We start from the raw sequence: 6,000 nt of genomic DNA on the forward strand, positions 1-6,000 counted from the left end.
GTCCGGCGCGCCCCGATACGGTGTCCGGCGCCTCGAGCCCGTCCCCGTCCCACAGGGGACGCTCCGGGGACGCCGGACACAACGAAAAGCGAGGCGGGCTCCCACATGTCGGCGACTATTTGCATAAACCGTTGGTTCGCGCCTCTTTTCTCGTCGCTCCTTCCTTCCCGCGCCTCCCACCCCGCCGCCGCCGCTCGGATTTCCGGGCCGTTTGGGCGTCGATGCGTGTCTGCGAGTCGGCACCGTTGTCGCGGCCGGGGCTCCCGCCGGTCGTGCCGCCGCCGCCGCGTCGCCGGCGCCTCCCGAACGCGCCGTCAAATCCGCCCCACCTCCGCGCACGAAGGTGCTCGACGACTTGCCGGGTAGGCGCGATTGGTCGCTGTTTGTTGCGTCGTCCGCCTCGGCGCAATTTTAACCATTGATTTTGCTTTAGCCATGGACGGCGACGATGAGATGGTTGCCCTGCTGCCGGAGGACGAGCAAGCGTTCGACGACGACCTGCGGGAGCATTTGCTGATCATCGCGTCCCTCCGGGACATGCTTGACGCCGAGGCGGAGAAGAGGAAGAGGCCGCGCCGCGGAGGATCAAGGCCGGGAAGAAGGAAGTCGAAGCCCGGCAGAGGATGGAGGGGCATGCCATGCTGCACAACGACTACTTCGCCGACGAGGCAACACATGCCGACAATTTTCGGCGCCGGTACAAGATGAGCAAGGGCCTGTTCATGAATATCCTCCACGGCGTTCGAGAGTTCGACCCCTACTTCAAGCTCAAGCTCGACGCTGTAGGCGTTCTCGGGTTCTCATCCATTCGAAGTGCACCGCCGCCATGAGGATGCTTGCATACGGAGCACCTGCCGATACACGGGACGACTACCTTCGCATGAGTGAGTCTACTGCCATTGAGTGCATGTACAGGTTTTGCCGAGCTGTGGTGGGAAAGTTTGGCAAATACTACTTGAGAGGGCCAAGCGAGGAAGAGACCGCAAGGATCATGGCACAAAATGCTGCCGGAGGATTTCTGGAATGCTTGGAAGCATCGATTGCATGCACTGGGCATGGAAGAACTGCCCGTTTGCTTGGCAAGGTATATACAAAGGGCGTCATGGATATTGCGGTGTGGTGCTTGAAGGCTGTGGCAGATTATGACCTGTGGATTTGGCATTCTTTCTTTGGCATGGCGGGATCACACAATGACATCAACGTGTTGCGGCGGTCTCCGGTGTTCGGCGAGACTAGTGGAAGGGCATGCTCCACCATGCAACTATGAGATCAATGGCCACCAATATACCAAAGGCTATTATCTAGCCGATGGTATATATCCAAAATGGGCCACTTTTGTCAAAACAATCTCGAATCCATCGAGTCCGAAGAATTCTCACTTTGCTACACGACGAGGAGGCTTGCGGGAAGGATGTCGAGCGGGCATTTGGTGTGCTTCAAGCACAATTTGCCATTGTCCGGTACCTGCTCTAAGCTGGTCTCACGACCAAATGTGGGAGGTGATGCGGGCTTGTGTGATCATGCACAACATGATCATCGAGGATGACCGCAAGAATCATGTTAGGTCACATGTTGGTCCCTATGAGTGTCAAGGCCCTCTCGCGAGAGGTTGATCATGAGTTGCTCGCAGATTTTGCTTGATTTTCTCGCCATGCACGCGAGAGATCCGTGACAGCAATGTGCATGAGCAACTTCAAGCTGATCTCGTTGAGCATTTGTGGAGGATCAAAGGAAATACCGTGGCACCTTGATGTATCATCTAGCCCTTTTTATTATATTTGATTACTTGTTTTATTGTTTATTGTAATTTAATTTGAAAACAATCCTCGAAAACATTTTTTTCATATGCTACATTTGATATAAATGGTTTATGTGTTCAAAAAATTATTTTAAATGTTTGGGGGCGGCGTTTGGGGGACGCGGCTGGGGAGCGACGTCCCCCAAACGCGGCACGAACAAAACACGTCCCCCAAACGCTCAATCCGGCGCGGTTTGGGGGACGGTTTGGGGGACGCGACTGGAGATGCTCTCAGTACACACGCACGTAAACCTTGTCTGTACCACACCCCATGTGTCCATCCTGAACCCTGACGCGACCCTGCATCTTTCTTCCATGCCTGGCTCGTGGCTCCTCATCGCAGCACACAAAATGATCAAACAAACTGATGAATTCGCCCAGCAGAAATCAAGCACATTCATTTCCTTATTCTTAGAGAAGAAACAAGAACATTGAAAGACCTTAAAAACTCCTGCAGCAACGGCACCACGTCCTCTCCGACGACGGACTAACTAATCACCATGTGCTGCATTTGATATGTTGCAGGCAATCTTGCTGTGAGTGGTGAAGGCGTACGTGAAGCTGGGCCCGGCGCTGCTGCCGCACCTGGAGCAGTGGCTGGACGGCGCGCAGCTGCAGCTGGTCATCACCACGGCCCACTCCAGGAGGCGCTCCATCGCCGCCGGCAAGGACTAGTAGCATGCCGATGGTTGGTTCAAGACGATGGATGTAGGAGGCAGGGCACCATTCATTTACGTGTATTTAGAGCATCTCCACTCGTCTCCCAACAGAGTCCCCATGGCCACTTTTTTTCATCCGGACGGCGAAAAACCGGCCCAGTCAGGCCCCCGGTTCCTCGTTTTGCTCCGGATTTGAGCCTATTTTCGTCCGGACTCCCCATGCCATCCTCGGTTTCCCGGGGGTCTCCCGGGGACTCCGGATGAAGCTAAACCAACCGCCCACGCCCACGTGTCTCCTCTTTCGTCCGGATTCCCGAACCATCCTCTTTTCCCCGAGAAACGCCGCTTGGGGAGCACACGACTGGGAAACTACTCCTCCCCACGCCAAATCTTCCTCCAATCCGGACGAAAATTTCGCCGGATTTGGACGTGGGGAGCGCCAACGAGTGGGGATGCTCTTACGCCCATGTGTGCACGGGCAGGGCAAGCCTTAATGATGTGAGACGAGATCGCGGGGTGCAGTGCAGTGAACACCGCTACCGGTTGTACAATGCTGCGATCGACGACGGAGTGTGTAGGATGCAGCCAGGCAGGCAGTGCAGGGTACTAGATCCAGAGTACATATAGTAGTACGTCCGCGTGTACCTTGCTTAGTACGTGGTGATTTGATTAAGGGGAAACAATAAAGGATGTTTGTAATTAGTAGCTGCGAAGTTTCCAACTTGCCCAAATGCCCAGTGGCTCCTCTGCCCGTACCTTGGTGCACAAGGGTACTGAATATGCCATCGTCTTCGTATTTGCATAATTGCATGTGCTTTGCTGGGTTGCTCAGTCTTGCTGACCAGTGGTCTCGGAAAGAAGAAATGATGAAGTCTTTCTGATCACTGAGCTATTTGTCGCAACCTTGGTTGTGTTTCCAAGAGAAACCTAGAAAAAACAACGTCTTTGTTTCTTTGGAAAAGTTGTCTGGATTTTAGACCATGCATGAACACTGGAAATCAAAAAAGTAGAAATTGAAATGTCATGTATGAGTATCTAACGACCATATGAAAGCTCCAAAAGTGTCAATTTCGGTACATGCAGAAAAACAATGTTATTAATACGCGCAGATATGCAAACAGGAGGTCAATTTCGTATTCCTTAGTTTGAACCGGTGTCTTAGAATTTTGGGGTGCATCTCGGTGCAACAGCTCGCTCTGTTTCATTATACATCCACGACGATCAACCAACTAATTCCTTCCTAGAGTACGACCGTGCCATCGACCTCAATTTCCACGGCTGAAAACGACATATCTATTGTTGTGGCCTTCTAAGCCAATAGGTGTGTGCTTATTATCTAGTTGTTTTCAATTGCATTTGGTCTATATATAGATCTACTAGATATGTTTATGGCTTTAATTTATTGAATTAAACTGATTCAAAAATTGCTTAAATTTTTTGACAAAACATTAAGACGAAATAAAGCTAATCAGGTTTGTGCGTTGCCCTTTTTGTTTTAGGGAAAGGAAAGATTGTCTTGGTAATAGGTCTTCTGCTTTAGGAAGAAAAAGGACGATTGGCATTGTTGTTGGCTTGAGGTACTTAAATTGTCCAGCATGTGCAAATTCATGCATAACTGCCTAGAAGCTGCCACGTGCCCCCCCCCCCCCCCGCCTCGCTCAGTTCTTTTGCAACGAAGCCCCTGAAGCATATTTCTTTCTAGCGACGAGTACGCAAGCTTGTGGCTGCTAGTTCGCGACGAAATCCCCTCCACTCTCACTCGACAACCCTAGCGGCGGCAAAATCCTGGCGGTGGCGCATGGCGGACGCAGAGGGGTCGATGGAGAGCACTGGCATGTCCCCACCCCCAGCACCTGCTCGCCGAGGAGGGGTGCGGTGGAGGGGCCGCCCCGTGCCCGCCAGTGCTCGATGTCGCACTCGGCGCATGCGAGATGTGGAGGCATAGGCGGAGACGGAGGCGGATGCCGTTGTCCGGGCGAGGTGGCACCACGAGAAGCTGTACAACAAGGCCATGATTCTCTACTGCGTGCTGGCGTCGGAGGAGGAGAGAGCAACCATGGCGGAGCCAACCGGCTGGCGTCCAGTGCTGGATCCCAACGTGAGCATAGAGGATCCCGTGCGCCCCCTCCAGGCGTGGGTGGACGCGCAAGCGCCGCCGCTGCCTCAGCCATCCCGGCAGCACCGTCAAGGTCGAACCAGGGCTAACAAATGGTGCCATCTGGAAGGAGGGTGATGCCTGGGCTACAGTTACGGGGGGGAGTACTACTAGAAGGAGGCCGATGGATGGTCGACGGCGATGGAAGCAAGGAGTGGTGTTGATGCTCCTAAGGTAGGTCCTCTTCATCTTGTTTGCCTAACTGAACTTTTGTGTTCACTGCAAAATTCAGTTAACTGAACTTTACTCTATTTTGCTCAATTCTCAAAATCATAGAAGCTGAGAAGTAATATTGCCTGATGACAACACATTGCTGGTGAGAACGATTGCTGAACTGGAGCAAGAGACTGGGAAACTAAAGGCGAATCAAAACTTGGTGTAAAAGCAGTTGTTGGAGATGAGAAATAGAGATAGCAAGAAACTTAGGGTAGTTACTGTGGTCTGTGTTTGTGTACTGGTGTATGCTTGTATAGCTTTGATCACTAGAGTTATTATGTCATGAGCTTATCTCAATATTAGTTTGCAGCATGCAAGAATGTGTACTATGATGAATCTATGAAATAAAGTTTACTATCTTTGTCAAATCTTTCAGTGTTGTGCCTTTGCCAGCAATGAAAATAGTAAGAAATATGTCAGTACATTAGACAACTGAAAAAGTTCAAATTTGAACTAAAACTTGGAGGACAAGAAGCAACATAGTTCACACATGAACTAAACAGTACATTGCAGGGGCATCTACATTGCAGGTGCATTTTGAGTTATTTCGATTTCCTCCAGGGCATCTGCATTTAGATCAGGAATGTTAGATTGCCTTGCTCCATCTTGTTCATCACCAAACAACGGCCAATGGGATGATCCAGGTCCAATGTTGTATGTGTTTGCCCTATTTCTTCCTGTTGCAGCTGTTATGCAGCATCTGTGCAGGATCTTCTCTTGGAAGATCCTCTTCCTCTTGTAGGATGTGGTGTACTAGCATCTGTGCTTGCAGGATCAGGTGTTGCCTTCTTCTTACTCTTTCCTCTTCCTCTACCCATGTCTGCTGATGTACTTGTAGTTGCTCTTTTTTGTGCAGTTGTGACTCTTGCTGATGGAATAGACTCTCTTGATGCAGCCACAAAGATGCTCTCATCAGGCAAAGGACCTTGAACCCTTGGCCTAAGCCGACGATATGGGTTATGTTGTGCATCTCGTGTCACCTAAGAGATTACCACAAATTTTTTGGTGCGTCGCGTTTGGGCGCCCTTTGGCCACGAAAAATCGGGATGTTGCAAGAGTTTTCGGGAGGCTGTTGACTGCTGACGTCATGCAAACTGACACGTGGGAGACGTCGTTAACTGTCTGGTAACAATGTTAACTGGCTGAAAACGCGTGGTACATGGTAGGCCCAC

The sequence above is a fragment of the Lolium rigidum genome, chromosome 2 (assembly GCF_022539505.1).
Source record: "Lolium rigidum isolate FL_2022 chromosome 2, APGP_CSIRO_Lrig_0.1, whole genome shotgun sequence".
Classification (NCBI taxonomy): domain Eukaryota; kingdom Viridiplantae; phylum Streptophyta; class Magnoliopsida; order Poales; family Poaceae; genus Lolium; species Lolium rigidum.